The sequence below is a fragment of the Alexandromys fortis genome, unplaced genomic scaffold (assembly GCF_014885135.2).
Source record: "Alexandromys fortis isolate MF-2015 unplaced genomic scaffold, M_Fortis_MF-2015_v1.1 scaffold_81, whole genome shotgun sequence".
Classification (NCBI taxonomy): domain Eukaryota; kingdom Metazoa; phylum Chordata; class Mammalia; order Rodentia; family Cricetidae; genus Alexandromys; species Alexandromys fortis.
This window is the reverse complement of record NW_026067960.1, coordinates 448,524-468,333: the sequence shown is the minus strand read 5'-3', so window position 1 is coordinate 468,333 and position 19,810 is coordinate 448,524. Positions and strand designations below refer to the sequence as shown.

Here is a 19,810-nt window from a genome sequence, read left to right as displayed (position 1 = left end):
AAAGGTGGCAGGATAGTGTTTATGATCTCCTGAAGTCCTAACCTGAAAGGCCATGGTACAGGGCCATGAGCCTTTGGGGAACAGATTGCACCCTGGGAATTGTAGTAGCTACTTTTCTCACTGCCATGACAAACACATCTGACAAGAGCAACTGAAGGAAGGACGGCTTTATTCTGGCTGGCATCTTGAGGCTACAGTCCATCATGGTGGGGAAGGCATGGTGACAGGAGTGTGAGGCTGTTGATCACACTGTGTCCACAGCAGGAAGCTGACAGATAGACGGTCGTGCTTAATTCACATCCTCCTTTCTCCTTAGTGCAGGTCCCCAGCTGCCCGTACTTAGAGATGTTCTTCTCAGCGCACTTAACCTGATCTACAGATTCCCTCACAGATGGACAGAGAGATTTGTCTCCTAAGGAGTTCTAGATCCTATCAAGTTGATGATCATATTAGCCATCACAAAAATGGAGCCCTCACGAGTGGGATTGATGGGTTCATGGAAGAGATCTCATTGGGTTCCCTCCACCGTGCAAAAGGATGGCTTTCTGCAAACCAGGAAGCGGGCCCCCAGCAGACAGCAAATCTGGATCTTGGGCTTCCAGGGTTCAGACTTTGAGGGACATAAGCCATCCAAATCTGCAGAAATCTGGAATTGTGCCCAGAAGCTCCATGTCCATCAGGAAGCACCCTCGTGTGAGTATGGGAAGAAACTACACAGTGATGGAAATTAGGAACCACACGAGGTCAGCTTTTGTGACATTACACTCTGATAGTCCTCACCAGCTTGGGAGATGTCGAGGTTTCTCACCCTCATTGATTGACTGATTCTAGAAATGTGCTCGAACCCACACAACTTTAGGGGGTAGAGACCTGGGGTTTGGACAGAGGTGGTCAAAACACACAACCATTCTAGCTTCTTCACAAAGATAACTCTAACCAGCTTCACTGCTGTTCCAGACCCTCGAGCTTTTAAAGGGAAACACTGACCCCTCTCTTATCTCTGTGGCTGTGGTTACAGAAAAGAAATCATGTTCCTGAAGTCATTAAAAATCAACTTGGGGTGCTGGAGAGATGAGCCAGCAGTTAAGAGCCCTGACTTCTCTTCCAAATGACTTGAGCTCAAACCCCAGCACTCACATGGAGGCTCACAACCATGCTAGAATGAAGTTTGAGAGGATCTGATGCCCTCTCTGGTCTCTGTGCCATTGCACACACGTGTGGGCAAAGTACTCACGAACGTAAAATTTTAAAACTTAAAATGGTCATGAAGCTGTATGGTTTTTTAGGTTATTACATCACTTCCCCCTCCCATTTACTCCGTCCAAACCTTCCCACGTACACACACCTCTACTGCTCTCTTCCAACTTATTTTCAGAGCTGTACATGGAATCCGGGGCCCTAGGTGAGCATTTTACTGAATTTTATTCCTAGACCTACATCCAACTATTTAAAATCCACCCTTCGTTCTCAATAGCCCTTCTGCACTATTCTTACCCGGGTGGTCTCGTGACCCAGTGGGCGTGACTTCTTACTTCTGCAATCAGCACTGCAGATTCTGTTAAATCCTGATTCAGACTCACAAGTCATGAAAGCTCATCAATCCTGGTTGCTCCCATTGGTCAGTAGTGAAGGGAGGCAGCAGCAATTACTTGATGTTATTCTTGTCATTTCACAAGAGACTGAGGAAGGTGACTGGAGCCCTGGCTGGAGCAAGTTCTTAACTGTGTCTGCTGTCACCTACGTGCTGTGCTGTGCTTTAGAGACTCCAGTTTGCATGGAACAAAATCCTAATTTGAAAATTGTGTGTGTGTGTGTGTGTGTGTGTGTGTGTGTGTGTGTGTGTGTGTGTTTGGGGCACCTATTAAAAGAGAAACAGAGTAAATAATGCGGGACAGTTGCTAGCGGGACATAAAATGATGCAATATTTTCTGAAGACCATTTGGAAGCACGTTTAGTCAAACTATAAGTCACTACGTAATTGGGCAGTTCTCCTCTTGGGAACATATGCAGGCGCAATGGGAGCCCACATTTGTTTATTGTTTTTACTTAATGTTTATAACCCTTGGAAAATCTGAAACAACCCAACTGCCTCAACACCGACGAGTGGGGAAACAGTGTGTTATATCCACGCCACAGAATACTACTTGCAGCAAAAAGAACAAAGTCCTGACCTAGGAGATAACCCGCATGGCTGGCTCTCAAAATTCCATCGTGTTTGGATGTGAGCTGCCCCACAGGCTCACTGGTGTGGCTGAAGACATGGTCCCAGCTGCTGGTGATGCTGTGTTAGGAGACTGTAGAACCATTAGAGGATGTGGGTCGCTGTGGAGATGCGTAGGTCTGAGGGCCCTGTTCCAGCTGAAACTGGTTTGTTCATTCCCTTCTCTCTCTCTCTTCCCCCTCCCTCCCTGTTCGCCTTCCTTCTTCCCCATTTTCTCCTCTTCTCCTCTGTGTCTCTCTCTCCCAGACCTACCCCAGATGTGAGTAAACTACCTCACGTTCCTGCTGCCTCAGCCTAGACCCAGTTCCACCATTAATTAAGGTTTTCCCATCCTGATAGGCTAGCCCCTCATGCTGTAGCCAAAATAAGCCTCACTCCCTCAAGTTGTTTCTTGGCAGGTGTTTGGCCATAGCAATGAGGAAAGTGGCCCAACATCACAGCTGTGGGGTCTACCTGCAGTGAGGAACGTACCCGAGCATCACAGCTGTGGGGTCCATCTGTAATGATATTTCATTTTTAAGAAATAAAGCTTGCCTAAAGATCACAATGCAAAACAGCCACACTCGTCAGCCATACAGGCCAGGCAGTGGTGACACACACCTTAAATCCCAGCAGCCATGCTAGTTAGCCAGAGAGGCTGGGCACTGGTGGTGCATGCCATTAAACCCAGCACTGGAAAGGCATATAAGATGGGATGAGACAGAAACTTGTTCTCTTTCGGTCTGAAGATTTCACAGAGGCAGTCTACTGCCTTGACTGCTTGGTCTGCACATCCCTGTTCACACCTACCTGTGGTCTTAGGTGGGACTGTCTCCCACCAAGTCCATCCAGGAGAAAGCTGTGGCTCTCAGCGGGGGTGTGCTAAGTCACAAGGGCAGAGCTGGGACTCTGACCTGACTAGAGTGACGCCATCATTTCCTCCGGCCTTAAGCAAGCCGTTTGTCTCCATCCTGGGCCTGTCCATAGCCTCCTCTGCTCTAACAGAGGAGCTGTACATCAGCTCACAACAATTTCCAAACAGGAAAGAAATACAAGCATGCTCATTTAATAGACAGGATTTAATCTATATAATAAAAGAAGACATATATAATCGTGTCCGCTGATTTAAGAGACAACCAAAAAGCTTCTCATAGGTTAAATATTTGTGAGTTACAAAAAAAAAAGAATCCATTTACCTATCTTTGGCATTCTAATAAAAAGATAAGGTTATGATTCCAGAGAATTATATAAATGATAAACAGAATCGCTAAAAGACAGAAACAATACAATAAATAAAATACCACATTGCAAAGAGGCAGAACAATCAGCGTGGCTAACAACAGAGAAATAAATTATGGTATATCCATGAAATCAGACACAATGTAGTCTTAAAAAAAAATCATATCTCACCAAATGCTTGACAGTGTAAGGGAATGTGTAAGTTATCATGTGGTGAGAAAAGCAAGACACAAAACTCCATTAAGAGTATAACACCAGCTCGGGAGGAAAATAATTATGGCTTAGACACACATTTACGTACACAAGCATTTATAATATATTCATATGTAAAGTGTCCGGTATACGTGCAACTGAATGGGAAATGCACCAGAAATAAGATTACATGTAGTTAGCTAGGCATAGTGGTATACAGTGTGATTTTTATCTTTTCCTTATGCGTTGGTATATTTTGCAAGTAAGCAGGATTCACTCTTAAAATGGAGGAAAACTCTAGAGAAACTATGATTATAGGAAATATTGTCATTAGAAAAATTGATTTTTTTTTTTACATATATCTCAGCCCTGCAAATAAACCCATAGAGCTATGACCTCGGCAGCACCCGTGTGGAGAGATGGGACCTGACGTCTGGACGGCTCTTTTCTTTCTTCTGTTGGAAACTCATTGTTGGGCCACTCCCAGGATGCCTCAGTCCTTCGCCCCACAGTCCCTCACCACCGTCCCAGACATCAGGGCTCCAGTGAAATGGGGCCCCCTTTGTGTCCAGACTGACAGCGCGGACAATTCTTTAGCTCCCGCCGTGATGGATACTCTCTGCCTAAAGTGATGGATGGCTGCCAGCTGAAAGGGATGGCAGGAAATCTGAGAAATGATACAAGGCCTGGTGCACAGAGGGTCTCTTTCTTTGAAAAATAAAAAAGTTGACAGAAGTTTGAAATATAGCATGGAGGCCTGCTCTGTCCTCTCTCTCTCTCTCTCTCTCTCTCTCTCTCTCTCTCTCTCTCTGAAGAAATCAGTAGCTGCCCTTTAGTAATAGGCTCTGTGAGGAAGAAAACCCGGATATAGGCATTGGTGTGTCCTGCTTCTAATGTAGATGGGGTTAGCTCTAGGAGCGAGTGAATCTGCTCATCCACTCAACATTTATCGAGTGTGCATTGCATGGAAGATACAGGGAGAGGGTTGGTACGAGATGGACTGGGCACACGCTGGGCCTCCAGGGACCCCAGAATCCAGCACAGACAGTGGACAATAATCAGATGCTGCAGTGTGGCCAAGGCTAGGAGAGTCCACAGGGTGTGAAGGTCCTGGGGCAGGATGGGGCGGGGCGGTGGGAGTGAGAGTTGCCTGTGTAGGAAAGAATAGCGGATGAGCAACTGAAGCCTCTTCGTGTCCATGCTTACAGATTTTCCTCGTTGTCTTGGTTCAGTCTTACCTACTCCTGAGCTGCCCACTTGGCCAGCATGAGACTGAGGTTTCCCGTGAAACAGTTCAGATTCTCACATTCAACAAAGCATGTGTTTGCCCCCAAGGTGAGCTAGTTACTCCCTTCTCACCCCTCCTCTACAGGGAATGGTGACATCATCATGGAGGTGTATCTTCCCCCTTGGTAAGCCATGGAGGGAAACTCAAAGCAATTCCACAAGGCTGTCCACTCTCTCCATATCTGCTCAATTTAGTCCTTGAAGTTCTAGCCAGAGCAATAACTAAAGGAAATCAAAGGGATATGAATTAGAAAGAAAGAAGTCAGAGTATCGCTATTTGCAGATTATATGATAGTATATATCAGTAGCCCCAAAAATTCTACCAGGGAACTCCTACAGCTGATAAACACATTCAGCAAAGTGGCTGGATAAAAAATTGACAGTAGCCCTTCTATATATAAATGACAAATGGGCTGAGAAAGAAATCAGGGAAACAACACCCTCCACAATAGCCACAAATAATATAAAATAACTTGAGGTAGTTCTAACCAAGAAAGTGAAAGACCTGTATGATAAAAATTTCAAATATTTCAAGAAGTAAATTGGAGTAGATATCAGATGATGGAAAGATCTCCTGTTCTTATGGATCAGTGGGATTAACATAGTAAAAATGTCCATCTTACCAAAAGCAATCTACAGATTCAACACAATCACCATCAAAATCCTAATGCAATTCTTTACAGACCTTGAAAGAATACTCAGCCTCATATAAGAAAAAAATAACTAAAACAATACTGAACAATAAATAAATTCCCAGAGGTATCACCATCACTGATTTCAAGCTCTATTACATGCCTATAGTATTAAAAACCACATGGTAGTGGCATAAAAATATACATCGTTCAGTGGAATCAAATTGAAAACCCAGATGTAAATACATACAACTGTAGACACTTCATTTTTTATAAAGAAGTCAGAAATATACAATGGGAAGAAAAGGCATTTTCAACAAATGGTTCTAGTCTAACTGGATGCCAGTATGTAGAAGCTGCAAATAGATCCATATCTATCACCCTGCACAAAACTCAAATCCAAGTGGATCAAAGACCTCAACATAAAATCAGATACCCTAAACCTGATAGAAGAGAAAGTGGGAAATAGCCTTGAATACATTGGCACAGAAGACAACTTCCTGAACAGGACACTAATAGCACAGGCAACTAAAAGCAACAACTACTGAATTAATAACAATAAATTAATAAACAATAAATAAATAATAAGCAATTGATAATTAAGTAATAAATTGAAAAGTTTCTGTAAGGCAAAGGATACAATCCATAGGACAAAACAGCACCCACACAGTGAAGTTTCACCAACTTCATATCTGAAGAACTCAAGAACCTAGGCATCAACAAACTAATCCAATTTAAAAAGTGGGGTACAAATATAAAGAGAATTACTCAACAGAGGAACCTCAAATGGCCAAGAAACACTTCAAGAAATGTTCAACATCCTTAACCATCAGGGAAATACAAATCAAAATGCTTTGAGATTCTGTCTTATACCTGTCAGAATGGCTAAGATCAAAAACACAAGTGACAGCTCATGCTGACAAGGATGTGGAGCAAGGGGAACACTCCTCCATGGCTGTTAGGAGTGCAAACTTGTACAGCTACTTTGGGAACCAATATGGTGGCTTCTCAGACTTCATCCAAAACCAGTGGAGGAAGACCCAGAGTCCCACAGGCAAACACTAGGAACAGCTGGGGGAGTCCTGTGGAGAAGAGGGAGGAAGGATCCGCGAACCCAGAGGGCTCAGGGACCACAGAAACATGGCCCACAGAATCAACTGACTGGTACTCATGGGAGCTCACAGAAACCAGGGAACCTGCAGGGATCTGACCTAGGTCCTCTGCATATATTCATGTTATGGCTGAGTAGCTTGGTGTTCTTGTGGGATTCCTAACAATGGGAGCAGGGGCAGTCTCTGACTCTTTTGTCTACTTCTGGGACCCTTCCCTCTCCTGGGTTACCTCATCCTGCCTAGATGTGATGGTATGTGACTGATCTTATAGGAGCATATCATGCCATGTTTGGTTGATGTCCCTGAGAGGCCTGCTCTTTCCTGGGGGAAGATAGAGGGAGGGTAAATCTAGGGGAGAAGGGAGGTGATATAGGAAAAATTGGGGGAGGGGATGGAGGGGAAACTGTTGTCATGATATGAAAGAAGGATAAAACAAAAAAGAAAAATAAAGACTTTGAAACTCTCATATCAAACCACAAAACTAGAAATCTTACAGGGGAAAGATTTATTTGTTTAACACTTGAGAAGCAGGCTCAGCCAATAAAGCGCTTGCATTGTAAACCTGAGTACCTGGTCAATCTCCAAAAGCCATGTTTGTTATTGGCATAGGCTTGGGTTGTTGTTTTTAAGCTGGGTATGCTGGTGTGCATCTATAACCCCAATGCTGGGAAGGCAGAGACAAAAGGATCCTTAAGGTTCTTAGGTCAGTCAGCCAGGATGGGTCAGCAAGTTTCAGGCAAGTGAGAGACCCTATCTCAAAAACAAGGGATAACTCTCAACTATCTATCCACAAACACCTCTAATGTATGTAAGTTAGTATATAAACACACATGTATAGCTTAAATGAAATTGTCCCATCTGCGCTAACAATGCTTCCTCTAAGAGCCAACAACCATGTAACAAAAGCCCCAACACCAGGCCCATTTTTATGGATCTGTTCTGAGTTGTTGGTCAGAGTTATCCAAAACATTATAGGTTATTGTCACGGCTTTTGGTCTCCCCTTAGAGGTGGACGGTTAAGTCCCTATCACTGAAGACACCATACACTTCAGACACAGGGCACAACAGTCCCTGAGCTGGAAGTGACCTGAAAACCTCCTCCCTAGCCTTTGTGTTACCAGAAAGCACCATGCAAATTTCCAATAGAGGGCAGAAACCAACAGTGCTCCCCAGTTATGACAGCTGTGAAGCACAACACTGACCACCATGACAAGACAACCCCAAGGGTACAATAGTGGCAGGTGTACCTTAGCGGCAACCAACAGCTCTCCAGTTGGACTTAAGACCATAATCAACAAGAGGGAGACCATGCCTGGTACTGGAAACCTAGCCTACTGCCTAGGACTAGGGAAGTGGGGAATCTTAAGAAGAGAATCTACAACCTCCTCTTTTAACAAGCGTTAATTCCTGGGTACAGTCCAAGTGTTTGTCCTTGTACCCACAGGTAAGTGTAGTTCTCTCCCCTTGTCAAGGAAACCTCTTTTTACAACTAATCAAAATGCTTAATTGTGGAGTCCAGTCCCATCTACAACACAACTCCTACACATAAGGCTCAGAGGTTATTTTGGAAGTGAGGACAAAAAGATTTTTGGAGCTACAAGATTGACACATATTTGCTGTGAGATTTTGTCTCCTAGTAATGTCAGAAGCCTCGCCCAGAAAGTCTCATCATCATGTCTGCTTAAACAAGACCTGAACAAGGACAACATCCATGGACAAAGAACTAGAAGCAACTAAAGAATGCTGAGAGGGAAGAAAATAGCAATTGAGTCTCCAATACCAAACGGTCAGACCTGAAACATATATACACACAATCATATAGATTGTGAAGGTAGTATTTATGGGTTTAAGAATACAACACACCACCAACAACAACAACAATAACACCAACAACAACAGTGACAAAAACAGGCCATGAATTTGAAAGAGAATAGGGAGTGGTATGTGGAGGAAGGAAACGAAGGGAGAAATGATATATTTTATTATAATATCAAAAAGATTTTAAAAATGCAAAGCTATACTGTCCTGAAGAATGCCACCTGAAGCTGACTTCTGGCCTCCATATCACGAACACACATGCAGACCTGCACATACACAGTGCACGCCTCCTACATATGAACACACACATTTACACAGAATGAAACAGAAAATAGTTTATGACCAACCTAGGAAAAGTCTCAGGTTTGAACCCCAAGACAGCAAAAAGAAAGGGAAGATAAGAGGAAAATGCTTCAGGAATTGGGATCAAAATAGATCAAAGAGAAGGTGAAGCTAAGCTGAACACTCTTGGGAAGAAATGTGAAGAGTTGTAAAAACCTGGGCAGAAAGGAAGTGAGAGAAGAGAAGACTGAACAAGACCAGAAGAGTGTCCTTAGCAGAGAGGGTAGACAGAGAAGTTTATCTCTTATGGTGTTCAGCATTGATAGATGCCTCCTCCATCCTTCTAAGCCTTCATGATGGAGGTGGGTCTTGTATCTTATCTGTTGCTTTCATTGGCTAATAATAAAGAAACTGCCTCGGCCCTCATAGGACAGAAAATTAGGTAGGTGGAGTAAACAGAAGAGAATGCTGGGAAAAAGAAGCTTAGTGAGTGAGTCGCCATGATGCTCCCACTCCAGACAGACGCAGGTTAAGATCCTCTCTGGTAAGCCAGCTCATGGGCTACACAGAATATTAGAAATGGGTTAGAACAATATGTAAGAGCTAGCCAATAAGAAACTGGACCTAGCCGGGCCAGGCAGTGTTTGAAAGAATACAGTTTCCGTGTAATTATTTCTGGGTATAAACTAGCCATGCGGGCGGCCGGGTGCCGGGGACGCAGCCCTGCCGCTCCTATTTCAACAGATGGCGCCCAAACGTGATGGGCTAAATCCACTTAAAAACCTGAGAGGGCTTAAAAAGGAGAGAGAGAGAATTTAAGACAGCTTTTTGCTGTTTCTGGGTTGCGTGCCGCAAAGAAATTGTCCTGACTCGGCAGCAGGAAAAAACTGGCTGTTTTAAAATGCCGGCTTTCTGGGCTGTGCCGCCATTGTGATCTCTGTCTGGCTCCGGCGGGAGACAGAGCTTATGAATGGAGCATTTGGATTAAAGTGCTACGATTTGTTTGATGGCAACTAGACTGCTGTGTGCCTAAAAGGGGGACATTGTGTGCCGCAGCTCAGAGGCACAAGCAGCTCCGCCATGCTAATGGTGCAATGTGCAAGGATCAGAGGCACGAGCGGCTCCGCCATGTTGGACTGGGCGGGGCCAGCATACAGTACCTGTTTTTGACCTAGGAATGTCACAGCTTAGATTCTTAAGCGCTTAGTGATTTAAAGGCGCAAAACAAAGTGCTCCTGGATAGTAAAAAAGTTACAGATTCACAATAAAACAGATTCAGACACTGTTGGATAAATGTACGTAGGCTTGGGAAAGAGAAGAAAAAGAATATAAAGAATAAAGTTAATGTCTTAAAAAGAAAAAGGGTAAAGTCTTTAAAGAGACAGAGTACAGAAGTACAGATAGTTATAGATTAAGAGAAATAAAGAAAAATAAGCCACGTAAAAATGGAAAATTCACAGAGAGTCTGGATTATGTACATTGTGTTTTCTTTAAAATTTTTGACTGTGAAGGAGCTAAGTACAGAGAGACATTTCATTATATGGGCTGCCAAGCTAAACCAAAATGGATTTCATGAGGGTATTATGATTTCAGAATTTGGGTCTAAGGATATGATGCTTTGGAGAGGGTCTTCTTTTGTTTTTGCAGAGGATGAGACCCTGTGGATTGCATCTATTCCGATTTGGTATGATAGACCACGCCCTCCTGAAAGGTTGCTGTGAACACCCTCAAAAAATTGCTTCGCTCAATTGCCAACTGAGATGAAACTAGCATACAGGTTATATCATGAACAACCTAATTAACGACGCCCCTATTCAGCAGGAAGCAGTTTGTAGAGAAAAAACTACGCCCATGTTCCCAAATATTGTTTATAAATGTTCTTTTACATTTAAAGGGGGATATGATATAGATATGAATAATTTGCATTGGTATGGATTTTATGGTCAATTTTGTTATATGTATATGTATTTTTGATCTTGATTAAGGTATTGTGATTGTGTAGTTCATTTAAAAATGTAATGTATAATTAGGAAATATAGGTTGTTAATGGATAATCATCGCTAATACTTAAGCTTGTAGTCATGTTAGTTAGATTTTCTAGATATATAGAGAGATATTTTAGTTAGATAGGCATTCTTCATATCTTTCAAAGGCTGCAGAATATGGCATTTAAGATATTTTAATAACTTAGGGTTTTTCATGACAATGAGACACATTTGCTCCTGGCAGCACCAATCTATTTCAAGAGGAAGATGGGCATCGAAGAGAATCCTTATGGAGTTTGATAGCCATTTGGGCAAGAAACTGCTCTTGCCTGGACTGTTGCATAAACTGGACACAGAGAACCCGCAGAGAGAGGACTGCTGAACTTGCCTAAAGGTGAGATGACCTTTTGGGGTTCCTGCTTCATGAAAGAGTCTGTGAGACATTCTGCAGGACACAGCAAAAAGTGACTGAACTGTCTTTGGAATTTCTTGCTTGATGAGAATGTCTGCTGGATACTATGGGCCTGTAGGCCGAAGATGGATGCCCCAACGGTACAGAGGAACTTTGGGTGACTGTCCAGGCAGCGAGATGTCTCTGTCATTTCTAGAGTTTTCTTATTTCTTGTTTGATAGGTAATATTATATCCTTCTGGAGTCTTTGATGGAGTTGAAGAATGGTTAGTTATAGTTTTCCTTAGTTATGATAAGAGATAAAATAGATATAAATATTGTAACTGTAATTCTTACTTGATAACTGTTTTGTTATATGTAATTTTACTATGTTAAAGTTAAAGCCTTTCTTTTTTGTTTAAACAGAAAAAGGGGAAATGATGTGGGAGTGATTTCTTATTAATAAAGAAACTGCCTTGGCCCATTTTATTGGATAGAAAATTAGGTAGGCGGAGTAGACAGAGGAGAATGCTGGGAAAAAGAAGCTGTGTGAGGAGTCGCCATGGTTCTCCCGCTCCAGACAGACGCAGGTTAAGATCCTCCCTGGTAAGCCAGCTCGTGGGCTACACAGAATATTAGAAATGGGTTAGAACAATATGTAAGAGCTAGCCAATAAGAAACTGGACCTAGCCAGGCCAGGCAGTGTTTGAAAGAATACAGTTTCCGTGTAATTATTTCTGGGTATAAACTAGCCATGCGGGCGGCCGGGTGCCGGGGACGCAGCCCCGCCGCTCCTATTTCAACACCTTCAGAAAAGCCATTGAATTTTATCGTCTCCAGCGACACAATACAAAACAAGAACTGTCAGTACAAAGCACATAATGACATTGAAATGTATAGCAACACAGGCATGAACCTGGGGCCCATCTTTTCAAGATCATGCCAGACTGCAAAGGAGACAGTTTCTAGGTGTTTTTATTTTACTTTCTTACCTTCAACATCTTTAACTCAGCAATCTAAAACCCCAAACTTGTCATGCTTCACAATCTGAAATTCCATAGTACAAAACTTCATTTTGCATGTAAAATTATCAAAACATTGTAAAATTGTATAAGGACTACCTGAAACATGAATGGATGTGATGCTTGCAGTGGAATACAGTCACCACGCTTTCTCATTCTGTATATAAAAATACTGTGCACACTCAACAAAGCCTAACATGGAACATCCTCCTGGGTCCCCTCACTTTGGGTAAGGGATGGCCTACATACAGCATAGGAGGGTGAGCCAATCTCATCTGGACATCAAGGAGGAGTCCCAGCCTTGCCCCAGCTTCCTATATGATAACAGAGATAGGAAGAGAAACAGAATATGGTAGTCATTGCTTGAATGCAACGTGGAATGACTGCTTTCTTCATTTTATTGAACTCTGTATGTATTTTTCCCAGCCCACGTGTCTTATTTTTATGTGAACATTTAGCACTTTTTAAAAAATAAGATACTTCTATCCCAGTGAGAAGGATCCTGAGTCCAGGTTGTATGTGGGTAGCACCAATCTTGCTCATTCTGTTTGGCTGTTGTCTTTATTTTATGTTTTAAGATGTTATTTTTTAGTTTTTTACTTAATATTTTATTTTACATATTAGTCCCAGTTCTCCCCTCTCCCCTTCTCCCACCACTTCATCCCCATACTCAACCCCCTATCTACTCCTCAGAAGGAGAAAAGCCTCCCTTGGCCAGTCAACAGGGTCTGATATAGCAAGTGAAGCAGGACCAAGTCCCTCTCTCCTGTGTCAAAGCTGAGCAAGATATCCCACCATAGGGGATGGACTCCAAAAAGCCAGTTAATGCACCCAAGATAAGTCTTGGTCCCACTGCCAGGGGTATCCCCAACAGATCAAGCCACGTAACTGTCACCCACATTCAGAGGGCCTAGTTCAGTCCCATGCAGGTTCCCCAGCTGATGGTTCAGAGTTCATGAGCTCTCACTAGCTCAGGTCAGTGGTCGCTGTGATTTTCCCCATAATCTTGACCCTTCCTTGCTTATCTGATCCCTCATCCCCCTCTTCAACTAAGCTCCAAGGGTTGAGCCCAGTGCTTGGCTGTGGATCACTTCATCTGTTTCCATCAGTTACTGGATGAAGGTTCTACAATGACAATTAGTATAGTTACTAATCTGATTATAGGGGAAGGCACCCTCTACTATTGCTAGGAATTTTAGCTGAGGTCAACCTTGTGGATCCCTGGGAATTTCCCTAGCACCCAGTTTCTCCCCAATTCCATTTTAAAGAAATGTGTGTGTGTGTTTATCTGTGTGGGTTTATGCATATCAATGCAATATTCATGGAATCCAGAAGAGGGCATGAAATCCCCTGGAACTGAAGTTACAGGCAGTTGTGAGGTACCCAATGTGGGTGCTGAGACCTGAACTTGGGTCCCTCTGGAGGAGCTGTACGTGGTCTTAACCTATCTCCAACCCCACTGTGCTTATAAAATATGATTAGTATCACATAAGGTTATATAAAAGTATATCCATAATTCAGTCTAAATCTTGTCTCTCAGGTTTGCTCCCCAGTTCCAAATGTCTCTCATGACCTGAGAACACAGAAAAGGTAAGATAATTTGTGATCCCATGAATCCTGCTCAACCTCTCTGGTCTATTCTCACCCATGCCTCTTCATCAGCATCGCCTGAGCTCCCACCTCCTCACGCTGTAGCTCTAACATTCCATACCTGTAGTGATAAGGTGAGCAGGCCTGCTTTTCATCCCGCACAGCTAGCTTAGCACCCGAAATAATAAGACAGAGACTGTATTCATTTAAAACACTGCCTGATGTGGGAGTGATTTCTTTCTAATCTGTTGCTTTCATTAGTTAATTAATAAAGAAACTGCCTTGGCCCATTTGAAAGGCCAACCCTTAGGTAGGTGGAGTAAATAGAACAGAATGCTGGGAGAAAGAAAGCCGAGTCAAGTAGCCACCATGTTTCTCCCACTCCAGACAGATGCAGGTTAAGATCTTTCCTGGTAAGCCACCTTGTGGGCTACACAGATTATTAGAAATGGGTTAGATCAATATGTAAGAGCTAGCCAATAAGAGGCTGGAATGAATGGGCCAGGCAGTGTTTAAAAGAATACAGTTTTCATGTAATTATTTCGGGGCATAAGCTAGCCATGCGGGCAGCCGGGTGCCGGGGACGCAGCCTGCCGTTCTTCAACAACTGCCTGGCCCATTATCTCTAGCCTCTTCTTGGCTAACTCTCACATCTTAGTTAACCCATTTCCATTAAATCTGTGTAGCACCACGAGGCTGTGGCTTACCAGGAAAGATCCTAACCTATGTTCGTCTTGGGCTGGAGATTCATGGTATCTGCCTGTCTCTGCTTTCTTCCTCCCACAATTCTGTTCTGTCTTTCCCACTTACCTATGTTCTGACCTATCAGGCCAAGCACTTTTCTTTATTAATTAACCAATGAAAGCAACAGATAGATAGAAGACCCTTCTACATCACATACACCCCACTGTCACATTCATTTCTTGTTACTGTGACAGAAACAAGCTAGAGAAGGGAAGGCTTACTGTAGCTTATAGTCTAAACGGACACAGTCTGTTGTGGCCATGCTAAGAAAGGCTTGACCATGAAAGTAACTTTTGGGGGCAGGGGTTGTTTGTAACACAGCTTTTTACCATGTCTCTGTGGACCAGGCAATAGAGAGCTCCTGACAGAAGTGGAGTTGAACCATAAACACTCAGCCTACCCTCCACCCCCAGCAATCTCTCTTCCTTCAACCAAGCCACACCTCCCAAAGCTTCCCAGATAAAGATCAAATGTTCAAACACATGACCATGGTGTGGTAGAATGGGACTTTAGCTCAGTGATGAGAGGACTAACCATTCAAGTGTGTGAGCCCAAGGCCTCGACCCTGGGTGCTGCAGAAATGGAACAATAAAAAGAACTAACTCATATTGTGCACCGACAGATGACAGTCATCTGAACCAACCTTCCCCAGAACCCTCTGCAAGCCTCCATGTGCTTCTCAAGTCTCCAGCCTTCTAAACAGAGCTCGGTCCCCCCTGAGCACCAGGGGTGCACCAGTTCTCCCTGTGGGTGACAGTGCCATTAGCTGGGAGTGCCAGGGTGAGAAGAACTGTCAAGGAAAGGAAGGAATTAGAAGCTAGCGCCATCCAAAACAGCTTCGCATGTTTATGGGACCTTGGTTTGATTCCCCTTGTCCTAAGGCACGTGCTACACATTAGCATGGCAAGGGCCAGCCCTCCTTTGGAGACATTCCCGTTTTCCCAGTTCATTTTCTAGGGGGTGTAGGGTTGGCTAGCGATAACAGCAACTGGATTTATGTCTCATCACAGTTTGTAAAGACAAAAAAAAAAAAATTGTTCCCAGCATGGAGGGATGAAAGGATGCCAAATTTCAGTCTCAGATAAAAATTTTGTTCCTTGCTAAAATTTGCTGGAAATGGCCATTTATATTGCAAACTATAATTTACACTTCACTGTGGATGTGAAAGAGGAAACCAAGAAAGATTTTTGGAAAAGACCGTAGATGTGGGGACATAAATAGAAACGTGCTGATTCTGTTTCCCCCTTGTTCTTATTTTTCCTGCTTCTTTTTAGAATCAAGAGGCTCAAGCATGTCTCTCATGTACCCGGGAGCTGCTGTCCTAATCTGACTTGTGGTCATTGCCCCCTCTTTATAATCCCTCCACTGTCAGTTGGGAGCATGAGTACAGCTCGCTGTCAGTCCTGCAAGCCAAGGTTTTCTGAGGGTGGCTGTAATTCACTCAAGCACTGTGTGTTAAATTAACAGGCCCGACAGGCCAACAGAGAGCATGTGCATGCTCTAACATGTGTAATGAAAGATGATCTACCTCTGTCCTCCCAGGCCCTGCAAACGAGTCTAGCATCCTCAGGACAAATGTCTATTAAATCCCCAAATGGGGCCCTGTGCCGATGGCTGGGACTGCATCTGTAGACCTCACAGGCCTGTCCCCAAGGAGCTCACCATCTCCTAAGGGAACAGAACATTCCATAGCATTGCAGTGACAGAATGGCAGGAAAAATAAAAAGGAAGAGATAGATAAAGACAGAGGCCAGTATAGGTAAGGAGTTAAGGCCAGAAAACAGACACACAGAGAGAGAGAGAATGTAAGAATGTCAGATGTTTTGCATAGAAAGTATTCCAGCCTGTTGTGTAACTGTTCTGCCCAAATTGAAACATCCCCTCATGGAAGATGGGGGCAGGGCTCCCAAGACTCCGAAACTTAATGGAGCTAATGAAATGTATAAGAGTCCCAGGGTTCTATAACAGTGGAAGCCACTGGGAGAAAGAGAGACTGTGTTCAGTGGCGACACCAACCATCTGGGCAGGAGGCTCTTGGGGCTTTCGTAAGTCTCTGGCCACCCTAAGGCTTTTGGTTGGTGCTGCATCCTTCGGGTCACACCTGCTCCTGTTCTTCTGACTTGAGATGGTGCAAGCAAGACTGAGCTAGCAAAGGGCAGAGTCCGGAGTGAGCTGGGGGCGTAAGTAGGAGCATGGTGTGATGGTCCACTTTGTCCATTTGACACAGCCTAGAGTCACCTGAGAAAAGAGTCTTAAGGGATTGTGTGCATTGTGTTGGTCAGTGGCCCTATTTGAGGCATGTGGGGGGAGACCGTCTTAACTAATTTAGTATGGTAGGGAGACTCAGCCCACCACGGGTGTCACCATTCCCTAGGCAGAGGTTCTGAGCTGTGCAAGAGTGGGGAAAGCAAGCTGAGGGCATGCAAGCAAGTGGTCATATATAGGCTGAATTTTCTCTGCTCTTGGCTGTGGATATGATGTGACCGGCTACTTCAGGCTCTAGATGCCTTGAATTATCTTGTACAATACACCATGACCTGGAATTATGAAGCAAAGGGAACCACTTTCCTCTCCCCTATGCTGGTTTTTTTTTTGGGGGGGGGTCAGGATATTTTATCATACTAACAGAAACGAATCTGGAAGGGACAGATTGGCACACAGTGTAGGGACTAGACAGCAGAGTGATATCACAGCATGGGTGCAGAGCAATGAGGGTGCTCCAGGTGTGTGGGGGCTTAAAGGAGAAGGAGGGTCATGAAGACAATAAGATGCCATGAGCCTGGAAGCTTCCTGATTTGATACAGTCCACCTTGCTGGAAACCTGGTTAAGATTCTGGATGTTCAAATGGAGTTTGCTGAGACTCTGGCAGTAAACAATTTGGTGTCTTCAGGAAATCCCTGAAACTGACCAGGTCCACTAGCTTTGCACTTCCCAAGCTTGATAAGCAGGAGGGACTGGTGAGAGACACCCTCAGAGCTGCACAGCTGCCTGGGAGAGATGCTCTCCAGCCTGCCACACTGCCTGCAGGCTGTGCAGTGTGCTCCAGATTTCCAAGCTTTCCTGGGCTGTCACGTGGGTGTGGGCTTTGGTGATGCAGCTGTCTTTGAGTCATTTCTGTTCCTGTGAGCCTTTCGCCCATATTCCTGTAAGTAACCCTCATAAAGCCCTTGTGTCAGCGATTGGATTTTGGTGGTATCCTGGCTTTGGTCTATAGTAAGTACCCTTTCTAGGGTGAGTAGACATTTGTTCTCTCTGGGGACATGTCACACTGCAGCCCACTAATGCTAAACTACACATTGTCACCAGCCCCACTTCTCATTTGTAAACGTTGGAATCCAGCCTGTGTAACAGTTGATAGGTAAGAGCACAGACCCACAGTGGCAGTGAGGACCATATCAAAGCCTCACCATGTACCAGTTGTGTTGAGATGCTCTATGCCTCAGTTTCCCCATCTGTATAACAGAGTTAATCAAAGCTTTTCAGTTTAGAGAAGTAGCAAGACTTATGCGTCATGCCTATGATAAGCTCTGCTCTGTGACTGGCACTCAGAATGGTTAGTGAATCTTAGTGATTTTACTTTTAAAGAAAATAATCCAGTGTCAAACGCTTCTCCCTTCAAAGGGCCGAATCTGTTTCTCTATGGTTGGTGCCTGTCAGGGCTGATGCAGAAGAACCTTGAGTATCAGGGACTCACTAATGTTTTATGATATTTTACCTCACTTTATGGTAGTCATTTCTGACAAGACCAGGATGGCATAAACTGCCATACAGAAAAGTGCTGCCACTGCACAAATGACCGTAAATCAAGGGGCGTGGCCAAAAAAGGTCATAAAGGAAAGGCAAGGAGGGAAACCGGAGAGAGGCAAGGAGTGAAGCTGGGAGCCGGCGGCACAAACTTTGAAAGCGGAATTTCAATCCAGAACAATCTTTTCCAAGAGTAGATGGATGTCTTCTGAGATTGTTTTAACTTCACGTATGTGTTTCCAGGTAAATATGGTGTGCTTTCGGGGGTTTGGAGAGAACTACACTATTGCAGGCCCTATTCCGATATGCATTCCTTTGCTGGAGATACTATTTCTAACCCTATCAGCGTGCTTGGGATACATATTAGGCTTCAGAGAATTCTTAGAATTCACAAGACTAGGAATTACTTCTGTATTTTAAGAATGTATTGATGTCCCCGGGTCCTTCTGGAGTCCCACGGACTGAAAGGGATTTTTTTTTTAATAAGTCAAATTTTTCTCAGGTTCCTTCTTTCCCTCCTTTAATATTTCTTTTCTATTATTTTGGGAGGAGAGGGCTTTGATGAACAGAGACGCAGAGAGCGTATAGACTCGGTGTGCTTACTGCAATTCTGCTCAGAGACAGACAGGTGAACAAAACAGGCGGAGAGCACGGACCAGAAGCACGGCTTCCAAGACTCAGGTTGAATGAACCCTGCTCAGCTCTCAGTAAACCTCAAGCTCAAACCAGGACAGTTGACATGAAGCCAGTTTCTGATTTCAGCTTTCCATGTGGTTTTCAGATACTTCTGGTAGCAAACAGAAACTAGACAGCAAGACGACAGAAACACAGAAAAATTTACTCCCCATTTTCATACAGAAGAAATCCTGCAGCTAAACACCCATCCACCCCAGGGGCTGTGTCTGAAAACACATTCAGCATGGGAAGTTTAAGTTTCGAATGGTCAGCTCTCCTGCTACCGTGTCAGGAGAGAAGGTGATTTAAAAACTACCCCTCTTTCAGATGCAGTGAGGGTCTGCTGCGCTAAAGGGATGGATCAGCTAACATGACCTCAGTCAAGGCTGGGGAGACCGTGATGGGTGAGCAAGCAGGACCTGAGTTTCGGCCCCAGAACCCATATCAAAAATAATCTGGGCATGGAGGCGGATATACAACCCCAGAGCTGCGGAGACAGAAAGCTGGATCTGTGACCCACCGACCTAGCCTACCTGATTCACTTTGGGCTGGTTTTCACCCAGGATAAGAACTAGAGATCGAACTTCATTTTCCTGCAGGTTCTTGATTCCAATTAGCAGTTTGGCGCTGCTTGTTTTTCTTGATCCTTGCATGTGTTTATGCATCTCAGACACTCAGACAGTCACTGTGACCCCCTTACTCTTTGCCTGAAAATGACATTGTTGGGTTTTATTTGTTTGTTTGTTTGTTTGTTTTGCTCCCTGATGTGGGAGTGTCATATATCAATCTGTTGATTTCATTGGTTAAGCAATAAAGAAACTCCTTGGCCCTGATAGGTTAAAACATAGGTGGGAGGAGTAAACAGAATAGGATGCTGGGAGGAAGAGGAAGTGAGCT

The 19,810-nt window shown here is 44.0% G+C and overlaps 1 long non-coding RNA gene across 1 annotated transcript in view; it reads left to right on the top strand.

Moving 5' to 3' along the window:
• Window positions 1–19,810, top strand: part of LOC126508010 (uncharacterized) — a 533,853-nt gene that overhangs the window by 410,916 nt on the left and 103,127 nt on the right. The window contains exon 2 of the long non-coding RNA XR_007593695.1: window positions 9,291–10,473. This is a non-coding gene — a long non-coding RNA (uncharacterized lncRNA). The remainder of the gene's footprint in view (window positions 1–9,290; window positions 10,474–19,810) is intronic.